The sequence below is a fragment of the Rhinoderma darwinii genome, chromosome 4, assembly GCF_050947455.1.
Source record: "Rhinoderma darwinii isolate aRhiDar2 chromosome 4, aRhiDar2.hap1, whole genome shotgun sequence".
In the NCBI taxonomy this organism is placed as follows: domain Eukaryota; kingdom Metazoa; phylum Chordata; class Amphibia; order Anura; family Rhinodermatidae; genus Rhinoderma; species Rhinoderma darwinii.
Window position 1 is genome coordinate 13,113,190 of NC_134690.1, and position 16,789 is coordinate 13,129,978.

Here is a 16,789-nt window from a genome sequence, read left to right on the forward strand (position 1 = left end):
AAGTAATATAATACCAGCTCTATATATAAAGTAATATAATAACAGCTCCATATATAAAGTAATATAATAACAGCTCTATATATAAAGTAATATAATAACAGCTCTATATATAAAGTAATATAATAACAGCTCCATATATAAAGTAATATAATAACAGCTCTATATATAAAGTAATATAATAACAGCTCCATATATAAAGTAATATAATAACAGCTCTATATATAAAGTAATATAATAACAGCTCCATATATAAAGTAATATAATAACAGCTCTATATATAAAGTAATATAATAACAGCTCCATATATAAAGTAATATAATAACAGCTCTATATATAAAGTAATATAATAACAGCTCTATATATAAAGTAGTATAATAACAGCTCTATATATAAAGTAATATAATAACAGCTCTATATATAAAGTAATATAATAACAGCTCTATATATAAAGTAATATAATAACAGCTCTATATATAAAGTAATATAATAACAGCTCCATATATAAAGTAATATAATAACAGCTCTATATATAAAGTAATATAATAACAGCTCCATATATAAAGTAATATAATAACAGCTCTATATATAAAGTAATATAATAACAGCTCCATATATAAAGTAATATAATAACAGCTCTATATATAAAGTAATATAATAACAGCTCCATATATAAAGTAATATAATAACAGCTCTATATATAAAGTAATATAATAACAGCTCTATATATAAAGTAGTATAATAACAGCTCTATATATAAAGTAATATAATAACAGCTCTATATATAAAGTAATATAATAACAGCTCTATATATAAAGTAATATAATAACAGCTCTATATAAAATCTCTGGCTAAGTGTCATACTGTCAAAGTGTCCTGGCAGTTATACATGGCACAGATCTAACATCCATCTCTCTTCTCTTCATACAGGTATATAATCCATTTCATTCCTGCATGAACCTCATCCCTGCTGTAGCTGCATTTCAAAAAGCTGAAACTTTTATTTGATGGTACTCTGCTTTCCTGTCTTGCTATATAGTCTAATGTTATCTCAAAGTTTTGTCAAAGTGTTTGATCGTCGTTAAGTTTTATGATCATCCAGACCTGCTAGTTTGTTTGTTTATCTCTGCATAGCTTTTTCACCTCATGTGTCTAGTTGATTTGATTAATAGCTGAACGAGCTTAATTAGGCCTAGATCTGAGCATCTACTCCCCTATAAATTTAGATGTAGCATATGGGGAAGGCACTCGTGCAGGGGGGCACGACGGCAGAAGTCATCTCTGGCTAAGTGTCATACTGTCAAAGTGTCCTGGCAGTTATACATGGCAGTTGCACAGGGTCAGTGACTGGTAAGCTGCATTACCAAACCAGACAAACTAGCCCACGCTCTCAATATTAGATTTCTAACTATCTGTAAACAAACATGTTTGCCACCGCTCTCATCATTATAGCTGCTCTTGGTTTTCAATCCTATCGCCCATTTAAGACTTGCCCAAAAACAGTCTACATCAGTCCCTCTCTCCTTGCCTCGCCCATGTACAGCTCCGATTCACTATTCACTTTCCTCAGTCAACTTAACCCATCTCATCCCACTGCCCAACATAAAAAACACTCACATAAATCACAGAACCATCTGCTGTCTCTCTCCATTCTCCTGCTACTAGCTGCAGGGGACATCTCTCCCAACCCTGGGCCTCCCTTTTCTTCTGCCAAGCTCAACCACTTACCTGCCACACATAGAAACCCTGCAAATCTTCTTGCCATTCCTTGTATGTCTTCTCCTGTCTCTTTTAACTGTGCTCTCTGGAACTCTCGGTCCGTGTGCAACAAACTCACCTTTATTCATGACTTATTCCTTTCTAACTCTCTCAACCTTCTGGCTCTTACAGAAACATGGCTACACCTGTCTGACACTGCTTCCCCTGCTGCTCTAGCTTATGGTGGTCTCCAGTTCTCTCATGCCCCCAGAACTGAGAACAGGCAGGGTGGAGGAGTAGGTATACTTCTTTCCCCACACTGCACTTTCCAGGTCATTCCCCCGGTCCCCTCACTCACATTTCCCTCTTTTGAAGTCCACACCCTCAGACTCTTTCACCCTTTTCCCCTCCGAGTGGCAGTTGTCTACCGCCCACCGGGCTCACCCCGCCAATTCCTGGATCATTTTGCTGCCTGGCTTCCACAATTTCTATCCTCTGAAACACCCACTCTCATCATGGGTGACTTCAACATCCCCATTGATAACCCAATCTCCTCATCTGCCTCCCAGTTTCTATCTTTAACCTCGTCCCTCGGTCTGTCACAACTTACTAACTCTCCTACACATGAAGACGGGCATTCACTTGACCTGGTCTTCTTCCGGCTCTGCTCAGTTTCTGACTTTATTAACTCTCCTCTCCCGCTTTCTGACCACAATCTTCTCTCCTTTACTATCAAATATTCTCTGCCTCCTCAGGTCATCCCTACGTATCAGACATACAGAAATCTACATGCCATTAACACTGTGAAACTCATAGACAGTCTACAGTCCTCATTGTCCCCTATCTCTTCCCTCTCCTGTCCCAATCTGGCTGCCAAACTTTATAACAACACTCTCAAAAATGCATTGGATGAAGCAGCCCCCACTACACTCCGAACCACCCGACAAAGACGACGACAACCCTGGCACACGCCTCAATCCCGCTTTCTTCACCGGTGCTTGAGATGTGCCGAACGACTGTGGAGAAAATCGCATTTGGATGCAGATTTCCTCCATTACAAATTTATGCTCAAAACTTACAACTCTGCCCTTCACCGCGCCAAACAAGTCTACTTCACTTCTCTCATCTCCACACTATCTAATAATCCAAAACGCCTCTTTGATACTTTTCACTCCCTCCTTAGTCCTAAAGTTCAGACGCCAATCACAGATCTCAGTGCTGAAGACCTGGCCAATTATTTTAAAGTTAAAATTGACAACATCCGGCATGATATTCTCTCCCAGTCCCCTAGTAACATCGATCCCCTTCCCCCCCGCACTCCCTCTTCTTCACTCTCAGCATTTGACCCATTAACTGAAGAAGAAGTCTCGAGGCTCCTCTCTTCTTCTCGTCCTACTACCTGCCCTAGTGATCCTGTCCCCTCACACCTCCTCCAGTCCCTCTCCCCAGCTGTCACTAGTCACCTCACTAAAATATTTAACCTCTCTCTTTCCTCTGGTATCTTTCCCTCCGCTTTTAAACATGCCATTATAAACCCATTATTGAAAAAACCAACACTTGACCCATCCAGCGCTGCCAACTACCGACCAGTCTCTAATCTGCCCTTCATCTCTAAACTCCTGGAACGCTTGGTCTACTCTCGCCTTATCCGCTATCTCTCTGCTAACTCCATTCTTGACCCCTTACAATCTGGTTTCCGCACTCTACACTCCACAGAAACTGCCCTTACTAAAGTCTCAAATGATCTCTTGGCGGCTAAATCGGACGGTAAATCCTCTCTCCTGATTCTTTTGGATCTCTCTGCAGCCTTTGACACTGTAGACCACAAACTCCTACTTAACATGCTCCACTCTATTGGCCTCAAGGACGCGGCTCTCTCTTGGTTTTCCTCCTATCTCTCTGACCGCTCGTTCAGTGTGTCATTTGCTGGTTCCACCTCTTCTCCTCTTCCCCTTGATATCGGGGTTCCTCAGGGATCAGTCCTAGGTCCGCTCCTCTTTTCTCTCTACACAGCTCCTATTGGACAAACCATCAGCAGATTTGGCTTCCAGTACCATCTCTACGCTGATGACACCCAATTATATACCTCTTCCCGTGACATCACCCCTGCTCTAATACAGAACACCAGTTATTGTCTGTCCGCTGTCTCTAACATCATGTCCTCTCTCTATCTGAAACTGAATCTTTCTAAAACTGAGCTCCTTGTGTTCCCACCATCTACTAACCTCCCTAAACCTGATGTCTCCATCTCTGTGTGTGGCACTATCATAACTCCTAAGCAGCACGCCCGCTGTCTCGGGGTTATTTCTGACTCAGATCTTTCCTTTACTCCTCACATACAATCACTTTCACGCTCCTGTCATTTTCACCTCAAAAACATCTCCAGAATCCGCTCTTTTCTTACGGAGGAAACTGCCAAAACTCTCATTGTTGCTCTGATTCACTCTCGTCTTGACTACTGTAACTCATTACTAGTCGGTCTTCCCCTCACTAAACTCTCCCCTCTCCAATCTATCCTCAATGCAGCAGCCAGGCTCATCTTTATGACCAACCGCTACACCAACGCCTCTAATCTGTGCCAGTCACTGCACTGGTTGCCCATCCCCTTCCGAATAAAATTCAAACTTATTACTCTCACCCACAAAGCTCTCCACAGTGCTGCACCTCCTTACATCTCCTCCCTCATCTCTGTCTACCACCCTACTCGGACTCTACGTTCTGCCAACGACCTTAGATTAAAATCCTCCATAATCCGAACCTCCCACTCCCGTCTCCAAGATTTCTCTCGTGCTGCACCCGTCCTCTGGAATGTGCTACCCCAGACAATCAGATTAATTCCCAATATCCACAGTTTTAAACGTGCCCTGAAAACACATCTATTTAGACAGGCCTATAACATTCCCTAATCTGACTCCTTTCCATGGCCCTCCATTTAGATTAGTCATCAGAATAAGATTCCCTCACACTCCTTCTCTTCATGTCCGTCATACACGGATAGTGGCTGGTGACCGGCTCATGCAGCTTTATGTTACCACCGCAAGTGTATAAAAATGGCCGGACTATTGTACAGAACAAACACTGTTACACTTTGTGTCTCCCTTATGTCCTCATAGATTGTAAGCTCTTGCGAGCAGGGTCCTCACTACCCAGGTTTGAATTGTAAATGAACTTTGTCACTATGTAATGTCTGATATTGTTTGTTTCATGTTCCCTCTAAATTGTAAAGTGCTGCGTAATATGTTGGCGCTATATAAATAAAGATTATTATTATTATTATTATTATTATTATTAGCTCTATATATAAAGTAATATAATAACAGCTCTATATATAAAGTAATATAATAACAGCTCCATATATAAAGTAATATAATAACAGCTCTATATATAAAGTAATATAATAACAGCTCTATATATAAAGTAATATAATAACAGCTCTATATATAAAGTAATATAATAACAGCTCCATATATAAAGTAATATAATAACAGCTCTATATATAAAGTAATATAATAACAGCTCTATATATAAAGTAATATAATAACAGCTCTATATATAAAGTAATATAATAACAGCTCCATATATAAAGTAATATAATAACAGCTCTATATATAAAGTAATAAAATAACAGCTCCATATATAAAGTAATATAATAACAGCTCTATATATAAAGTAATATAATAACAGCTCCATATATAAAGTAGTATAATAACAGCTCTATATATAAAGTAATATAATAACAGCTCCATATATAAATTAATATAATAACAGCTCTATATATAAAGTAATATAATAACAGCTCTATATATAAAGTAATATAATAACAGCTCCATATATAAAGTAATATAATAACAGCACTATATATATAAAGTAATATAATAACAGCTCTATATATAAAGTAATATAATAACAGCTCTATATATAAAGTAATATAATAACAGCTCTATATATAAAGTAATATAATAACAGCTCCATATATAAAGTAATATAATAACAGCTCTATATATAAAGTAGTATAATAACAGCTCTATATATAAAGTAATATAATAACAGCTCTATATATAAAGTAATATAATAACAGCTCTATATATAAAGTAATATAATAACAGCTCTATATATAAAGTAATATAATAACAGCTCCATATATAAAGTAGTATAATAACAGCTCTATATATAAAGTAATATAATAACAGCTCTATATATAAAGTAATATAATAACAGCTCTATATATAAAGTAATATAATAACAGCTCCATATATAAAGTAGTATAATAACAGCTCTATATATAAAGTAATATAATAACAGCTCTATATATAAAGTAATATAATAACAGCTCTATATATAAAGTAATATAATAACAGCTCTATATATAAAGTAGTATAATAACAGCTCTATATATAAAGTAATATAATAACAGCTCTATATATAAAGTAGTATAATAAGGCTGGGTTCACACGTGGCGGAATTTCACTTAAATTCCGCTGCGGACACTCCGCAGCGTTAATCCGCAGCGGAGCCGTTTGTCCATTGACTTTCACTTTAATTTAGCAGTGTTCGTTTAGACGATGCCTAAAATTCCGCTGCGGAGCATAGGCTGCGGAGCGGAATTTGGTGTCCGCAGCATGCTCTGTCTGTTGCGGAGCAGTGGCGGACTCATGGCGGAGTTTCTCCATTGACTTCAATGGAGATTCTAATTTCCGCAATGAAGTCCGCAGCTGTCATGCACATGTTATGTGTGCTGCGGATGCGTCTTGCTTTTTTAACTTGACATTTCTTCATTCTGGCTGGACCTATGTATTTCTAGGTCTACAGCCAGACTGAGGAAGTCAATGGGGCTCCCGTAATTACGGGAGCGTTGCTAGGAGACGTCAGTAAATAGTCACTGTCCAGGGTGCTGAAAGAGTTAAGCGATCGGCAGTAACTGTTTCTGCACCCGGGACAGTGACTACCGATCCCAATATACAGCAACCTGTAAAAAAATATAAGTTCATACTTACCGAGAACTCCCTGCTTCTGTCTCCAGTCCGGCCTCCCAGGATGACGTTTCAGTCTAAGTGACGGCTGCAGCCAATCACAGGCCAAGCACAGGCTGCAGCGGTCACATGGACTGGCGCGTCATCCTGGGAGGTCGGGCTGGATGCCGAAAGAGGGACGCGTCACCAAGACAACGGCCGGTAAGTATGAAATTCGTTTACTTTCACTAGGGAAAGTGCTGTCCCTTCTCTCTATCCTGCACTGATAGGGAGAAGGGAAGCACTTTTCCCGCAGTCCGCAGCAGCTAGTCCGCATCAATTTACTGCACATTTTGTGCAGATCCGCAGCAGAATCTGCAACGCAGATTCTGTGCGGCATTGATGCGGACAGTTGCGGAGGAAATCCGCCACGTGTGGTCATGCCCTAACAGCTCTATATATAAAGTAATATAATAACAGCTCTATATATAAAGTAATATAATAACAGCTCCATATATAAAGTAATATAATAACAGCTCTATATATAAAGTAATATAATAACAGCTCCATATATAAAGTAATATAATAACAGCTCTATATATAAAGTAATATAATACCAGCTCTATATATAAAGTAATATAATAACAGCTCCATATATAAAGTAATATAATAACAGCTCTATATATAAAGTAATATAACAGCTCCATATATAAAGTAATATAATAACAGCTCTATATATAAAGTAATATAATAACAGCTCTATATATAAAGTAATATAATAACAGCTCTATATATAAAGTAATATAACAGCTCCATATATAAAGTAATATAATAACAGCTCTATATATAAAGTAATATAACAGCTCCATATATAAAGTAATATAATAACAGCTCTATATATAAAGTAATATAATAACAGCTCTCTATATAAAGTAATATAATAACAGCTCCATATATAAAGTAATATAATAACAGCTCCATATATAAAGTAATATAATAACAGCTCTCTATATAAAGTAATATAATAACAGCTCTCTATATAAAGTAATATAATAACAGCTCCATATATAAAGTAATATAATAACAGCTCCATATATAAAGTAGTATATTAACAGCTCCATATATAAAGTAATATAATAACAGCTCTATATATAAAGTAAGATAATAACAGCTCTATATATAAAGTGATATAATAACAGCTCTATATATAAAGTAATATAATAACAGCTCTATATATAAAGTAATATAATAACAGCTCTATATATAAAGTAATATAATAACAGCTCTCTATATAAAGTAATATAATAACAGCTCTATATATAAAGTAATATAATAACAGCTCTATATATAAAGTAATATAATAACAGCTCTCTATATAAAGTAATATAATAACAGCTCTATATATAAAGTAATATAATAACAGCTCTATATATAAAGTAATATAATAACAGCTCTATATATAAAGTAATATAATAACAGCTCTATATATAAAGTAATATAATAACAGCTCTATATATAAAGTAATATAATAACAGCTCTATATATAAAGTAATATAATAACAGCTCTCTATATAAAGTAATATAATAACAGCTCTATATATAAAGTAATATAATAACAGCTCTATATATAAAGTAATATAATAACAGCTCTATATATAAAGTAATATAATAACAGCTCTATATAAAGTAATAAAATAACAGCTCCATATATAAAGTAATATAATAACAGCTCTATATATAAAGTAATATAATAACAGCTCTATATATAAAGTAATATAATAACAGCTCTATATATAAAGTGATATAATAACAGCTCCATATATAAAGTAATATAATAACAGCTCTCTATATAAAGTAATATAATAACAGCTCTATATATAAAGTAATATAATAACAGCTCTATATATAAAGTAATATAATAACAGCTCTATATATAAAGTAATATAATAACAGCTCCATATATAAAGTAATATAATAACAGCTCTATATATAAAGTAATATAATAACAGCTCCATATATAAAGTAATATAATAACAGCTCTATATATAAAGTAGTATAATAACAGCTCTATATATAAAGTAATATAATAACAGCTCCATATATAAAGTAATATAATAACAGCTCCATATATAAAGTAATATAATAACAGCTCTATATATAAAGTAATATAATAACAGCTCTATATATAAAGTAATATAATAACAGCTCCATATATAAAGTAATATAATAACAGCTCTATATATAAAGTAATATAATAACAGCTCTATATATAAAGTGATATAATAACAGCTCCATATATAAAGTAATATAATAACAGCTCTATATATAAAGTAATATAATAACAGCTCCATATATAAAGTAATATAATAACAGCTCCATATATAAAGTAATATAATAACAGCTCTATATAAAGTAATATAATAACAGCTCTCTATATAAAGTAATATAATAACAGCTCCATATATAAAGTAATATAATAGCTCCATATATAAAGTAATATAGTAACAGCTCCATATATAAAGTAATATAATAACAGCTCCATATATAAAGTAATATAATAACAGCTCTATATATAAAGTAATATAATAGCTCCATATATAAAGTAATATAATAACAGCTCCATATATAAAGCAATATAATAACAGCTCTATATATAAAGTAATATAATAACAGCTCTATATATAAAGTAATATAACAGCTCCATATATAAAGTAATATAATAACAGCTCCATATATAAAGTAATATAATAACAGCTCTATATAAAGTAATATAATAACAGCTCTCTATATAAAGTAATATAATAACAGCTCCATATATAAAGTAATATAATAACAGCTCTCTATATAAAGTAATATAATAACAGCTCTATATATAAAGTAATATAATAACAGCTCCATATATAAAGAAATATAATAACAGCTCTATATATAAAGTAATATAATAACAGCTCTATATATAATGTAGTATAATAACAGCTCCATATATAAAGTAATATAATAACAGCTCCATATATAAAGTAATATAATAACAGCTCCATATATAAAGTGATATAATAACAGCTCTATATAAAGTAATATAATAACAGCTCCATATATAAAGTGATATAATAACAGCTCTATATAAAGTAATATAATAACAGCTCCATATATAAAGTGATATAATAACAGCTCTATATAAAGTAATATAATAACAGCTCCATATATAAAGTGATATAATAACAGCTCTATATATAAAGTAATATAATAACAGCTCCATATATAAAGTCATATAATAACAGCTCCATATATAAAGTAATATAATAACAGCTCTATATATAAAGTAATATAATAACAGCTCTCTATATAAAGTAATATAATAACAGCTCCATATATAAAGTAATATAATAGCTCCATATATAAAGTAATATAATAACAGCTCCATATATAAAGTAATATAATAACAGCTCCATATATAAAGTAATATAATAACAGCTCTATATATAAAGTAATATAATAACAGCTCTATATATAATGTAGTATAATAACAGCTCCATATATAAAGTGATATAATAACAGCTCTATATATAAAGTAATATAATAACAGCTCCATATATAAAGTCATATAATAACAGCTCCATATATGAAGTCATATAATAACAGCTCTATATATAAAGTAATATAATAACAGCTCCATATATAAAGTCATATAATAACAGCTCCATATATAAAGTGATATAATAACAGCTCTATATATAAAGTGATATAATAACAGCTCTATATATAAAGTAATATAATAACAGCTCTATATATAAAGTAATATAATAACAGCTCTATATATAAAGTAATATAATAACAGCTCTATATATAAAGTAATATAATAACAGCTCTATATATAAAGTAATATAATAACAGCTCCATATATAAAGTAATATAATAACAGCTCTATATATAAAGTAATATAATAACAGCTCTATATATAAAGTAATATAATAACAGCTCTATATATAAAGTAATATAATAACAGCTCTATATATAAATTAATATAATAACAGCTCTATATATAAAGTAATATAATAACAGCTCTATATATAAAGTAGTATATTAACAGCTCCATACATAAAGTAATATAATAACAGCTCTATATATAAAGTAATATAATAACAGCTCCATATATAAAGTAATATAATAACAGCTCCATATATAAAGTAATATAATAATAGCTCTATATATAAAGTAATATAATAACAGCTCCATATATAAAGTAATATAATAACAGCTCTATATATAAAGTAGTATAATAACAGCTCCATATATAAAGTAATATAATACCAGCTCTATATATAAAGTAATATAATAACAGCTCCATATATAAAGTAGTATAATAACAGCTCCATATATAAAGTAATATAATAACAGCTCTATATATAAAGTAATATAATAACAGCTCTATATATAAAGTAATATAATAACAGCTCTATATATAAAGTAATATAATAACAGCTCCATATATAAAGTAATATAATAACAGCTCTATATATAAAGTAATATAATAACAGCTCTGTATATAAAGTAATATAATAACAGCTCTATATATAAAGTAATATAATAACAGCTCTATATATAAAGTAATATAATAACAGCTCTATATATAAAGTAATATAATAATAGCTCTATATATAAAGTAATATAATAACAGCTCTATATATATAAAGTAATATAATAACAGCTCTATATATAAAGTAAGATAATAACAGCTCTATATATAAAGTGATATAATAACAGCTCTATATATAAAGTAGTATAATAACAGCTCTATATATAAAGTAATATAATAACTGCTCCATATATAAAGTAATATAATAACAGCTCTATATATAAAGTTATATAATAACAGCTCTATATATATAAAGTAATATAATAACAGCTCCATATATAAAGTAATATAATAACAGCACTATATATAAAGTAATATAACAGCTCTATATATAAAGTAATATAATAACAGCTCTATATATAAAGTAGTATAATAACAGCTCTATATATAAAGTGAGATAATAACAGCTCCATATATAAAGTAATATAATAACAGCTCTATATATAAAGTAATATAATAACTGCTCTATATATAAAGTAATATAATAACAGCTCCATATATAAAGTAATATAATAACAGCTCTATATATAAAGTAATATAACATCTCTATATATAAAGTAATATAATAACAGCTCTATATATATAAAGTAATATAATAACAGCTCTATATATAAAGTAATATAATAACAGCACTATATATAAAGTAATATAACAGCTCTATATATAAAGTAATATAATAACAGCTCTATATATAAAGTAGTATAATAACAGCTCTATATATAAAGTGAGATAATAACAGCTCTATATATAAAGTAATATAATAACAGCTCTATATATAAAGTAATATTATAACAGCTCTATATATAAAGTAATATAATAACAGCTCCATATATAAAGTCATATAATAACAGCTCCATATATAAAGTAATATAATAACAGCTCTATATATAAAGTAATATAATAACTGCTCTATATATAAAGTAATATAATAACTGCTCTATATATAAAGTGATATAATAACAGCTCTATATATAAAGTAATATAATAACAGCTCCATATATAAAGTAATATAATAACAGCTCTATATATAAAGTAATATAACATCTCTATATATAAAGTAATATAATAACAGCTCTATATATAAAGTAGTATAATAACAGCTCTATATATAAAGTGAGATAATAACAGCTCTATATATAAAGTAATATAATAACAGCTCCATATATAAAGTAATATAATAACAGCTCTATATATAAAGTAATATAATAACAGCTCTGTATATAAAGTAATATAATAACAGCTCTCTATATAAAGTAATATAATAACAGCTCTATATATAAAGTAATATAATAACAGCTCTATATATAAAGTAATATAATAACAGCTCTATATATAAAGTAATATAATAACAGCTCTATATATAAAGTAATATAATAACAGCTCTATATATAAAGTAATATAATAACAGCTCTATATATAAATTAATATAATAACAGCTCTATATATAAAGTCATATAATAACAGCTCCATATATAAAGTGATATAATAACAGCTCCATATATAAAGTAATATAATAACAGCTCTGTATATAAAGTAATATAATAACAGCTCTATATATAAAGTAATATAATAACAGCTCCATATATAAAGTAATATAATAACAGCTCTATATATAAAGTAATATAATAACAGCTCCATATATAAAGTAATATAATAACAGCTCTATATATAAAGTAATATAATAACAGCTCTCTATATAAAGTAATATAATAACAGCTCCATATATAAAGTAGTATATTAACAGCTCTATATATAAAGTGATATAATAACAGCTCTATATATAAAGTGATATAATAACAGCTCTATATATAAAGTAATATAATAACAGCTCTATATATAAAGTAATATAATAACAGCTCTCTATATAAAGTAATATAATAATAGCTCTATATATAAAGTAATATAATAACAGCTCTATATATAAAGTGATATAATAACAGCTCTATATATAAAGTAATATAATAACAGCTCTATATATAAAGTAATATAATAACAGCTCTATATATAAAGTAATATAATAACAGCTCCATATATAAAGTGATATAATAACAGCTCTATATATAAAGTAATATAATAACAGCTCTATATATAAAGTAATATAATAACAGCTCTATATATAAAGTGATATAATAACAGCTCTATATATAAAGTTATATAATAACAGCTCTATATATAAAGTAATATAATAACAGCTCCATATATAAAGTAATATAATAACAGCTCTATATATAAAGTAATATAATAACAGCTCTATACATAAAGTAATATAATAACAGCTCCATATATAAAGTAATATAATAACAGCTCCATATATATAAAGTAATATAATAACAGCTCTATATATATAAAGTAATATAATAACAGCTCTATATATAAAGTAATATAATAACAGCTCCATATATAAAGTAATATAATAACAGCTCTATATATAAAGTAATATAATAACAGCTCTATATATAAAGTAATATAATAACAGCTCTATATATAAAGTAATATAATAACAGCTCTATATATAAAGTAATATAATAACAGCTCTATATATAAAGTAATATAATAACAGCTCTATATATAAAGTTATATAATAACAGCTCTATATATAAAGTTATATAATAACAGCTCTATATATAAAGTAATATAATAACAGCTCCATATATAAAGTAATATAATAACAGCTCTATATATAAAGTAATATAATAACAGCTCTATATATAAAGTAATATAATAATAGCTCTATATATATAAAGTAATATAATAACAGCTCTATATATAAAGTAATATAATAACAGCTCTATATATAAAGTGATATAATAACAGCTCTATATATAAAGTAGTATAATAACAGCTCTATATATAAAGTAATATAATAACAGCTCTATATATAAAGTTATATAATAACAGCTCTATATATAAAGTTATATAATAACAGCTCTATATATAAAGTAATATAATAACAGCTCTATATATAAAGTAATATAATAACAGCTCTATATATAAAGTAATATAATAACAGCTCTATATATAAAGTAATATAATAACAGCTCTATATATAAAGTAATATAATAACAGCTCTATATATAAAGTAATATAACAGCTCTATATATAAAGTAGTATATTAACAGCTCCATATATAAAGTAATATACAGTAATAACAAGGCTATACAATGTCTAAATTATACTGCTACATAGTTCATATTAAGATTGGTGGTGTTCACAAACCATATATATCAGGCTCTGTGCGGCGCCCTCTTCAGCAAAGAGATGGTGTTATGCCCGCGGTCGCTGACCACCAGCACGTCCCTCTTGCCGGTAGCCGCGACCGCCGGACTGTATCTTCATGTCAGCGTCTCACCCCTCAGAGATGCAGAAACACCCAGCTTCAGCACTCGCCTGTGTACCATAGGGTGCGCGCGCTCACTCCTGACCTTAAAGGACCAGCGCACGCACCTGTCTAAAGTTTCCCATCCAACCCAGTGACAACCTGGACTTTAAAAAGGGCTCTGAACTTCCTCTCCTTGCCTGAGCGTTGTCAGTCTTCCTGTGTTCGTCTATGCAAATGGTCCCTTAATCGTATCCTGCTCCCAGTGTTCCCGTTTCCTGCTTCCCGTATCCCATTGCTGTATTTTGTTCCTGTTCCTAAGCCTATTGTTGGAGTCGTGTGTGCCTCATCTGCCACATCTCATCTGATCAGCCACATCTGGTATCATCTGCCACATCTGTTATCATGTGCCACGTCCTGTGTCATCTGACTCGCCAAGCATCACCTGTGCCACGTGTCTGCTACTCCGAGCATCTGCCTGAACATCCTCCCAGGTACTCTTGTCTGAGTGACTGTTATTGACTATTGTTTAACCAGCTGCTACTCCACTACGGCGGAGCGGTCTCTACAGCCGTGACAGATGGCTCATGCTCCCTATGACCACACAGGTCGCACATCCTTAAGGCCAGTCCTGACCATGTAACTTTGGCTGTGTGGAGGAAAGCATTTGGAACTGTGTATCAGTAAACCAGAGCTCTGACCCCTATAATGATATATTATGGGATTAATGATCATGCGAAGTTTGGAGCTATTTAAGTAATTTAAACGTTGAGGACACTTGTACCCCTTAGTACCATAGAACACCACAGATAATAACACTACCCAGCTGGCCCTATCGGGGGCACTCCTGTAATTTTTGGTGGAAAAGGTAGCAACCCTAAGTATAGTGCTGTTTGGAGATATCAGTGCTTCCATATTCCCAGTAATTATGAATAATACTACAAACATTTTTCTATACAGTCATGTAATGCTTAGCTATGGCCTGCAGGTGTCACTGTTTATACACAAAATAGTGAGTATGCAGCTAATGGAAATCTTTACCTGATGTTCTAGAATTCTGAGACGATGTCCATGATTCCTGATCTCTTCCTGAAGTTCTGCTATGAGCGCCCTCATCTCCAGAATGTCCTGTTTTCTCTCCTCATTCTCATGGAGCCAGTAGGACACCTCATCAGTACAACGAAAAATGTCCGGACAGCGGTGTCCATCCTGTTGCGGTAGCGTAGCGGTAATCTTACACTTTCCATTTGCCAGAACCTGATTCATGTAGTCCCCACAACCTTTCTCGTCACCATGACCTGAATATTGGGGTGCCTGATGGGAGTGATTTTCATATAAAGCTACCACGCTTTGTATTAGTGGCCATATAAAGCCGGACATGAGCAGATGAATGGCCATTTTAGAAAAAGACGCGAGTTATCAACGTCATGGAGAACGTTTTAGGATTAGGAAGGAGCAATATTCCAGATAAGGGAAAAAAATTAGAACTTTTCGCTTTGATTCAGATATACAGCTCTGATATCGCCCGTCCACTCTTCTCCACAGCATAAATATGAAATCCCGAAGAGTCACCTCATGTTTACAGCGTTGGAAGAATAAAATATGGACAAAATAAAATGTTATGGGCAGACATATAGAAGAAACTTCAGCAATCCCTGGGGGCCACAAGGGGTATCCGGGACCAGAGAGGTATTATTAAGGTAAGTATACAAAAAGTTTTTTACTTTGGGGCCAAAAAAATAATAATTAAAAAAAATAATAATTAAAAATATATATATATCATTATTTTAAACCCCCTTTAAAGTGTAGGCAACCCACTTTCAAACCCCCTATTTGGAAATTCAGTGGGGGGTCTTACGTTCAATAACATTATATAATAGAGAGTAAAGTGGCTACAAAGAGCATCTCTCGCTCTGGAGGCCCAGACACATCTGTACAATACATAGACACCCTTTGATTTTATTAAGCAACTGTGTAATACTTCATTTCTCCTGTGGTGGCACTGCAGGGAGACTGAACACTTGCTTCCAGGTTTCTCGACGGATCACAGTTGATCCCTGGGTGTTCCAGCAGCTGGAAAATCTGTACTCAATTTATTATCAGGGGATCTTCAAACATGAAGGGGACACTTTAGGCAATTCTCTGTCAGTTAAACCCCCCCCCCCCCTCCCCGCTCCCCTGCACAGATCTCTTTCC

At 31.5% G+C, this 16,789-nt stretch overlaps 1 pseudogene; it reads right to left on the reverse strand.

Annotated features, from left to right (window-relative positions):
- The window catches only part of LOC142760360 (angiopoietin-related protein 7-like), a 46,195-nt pseudogene extending 30,204 nt beyond the window's left edge, over positions 1 to 15,991 (reverse strand).
- Between the last annotated feature and the right edge of the window lie 798 nt (positions 15,992 to 16,789).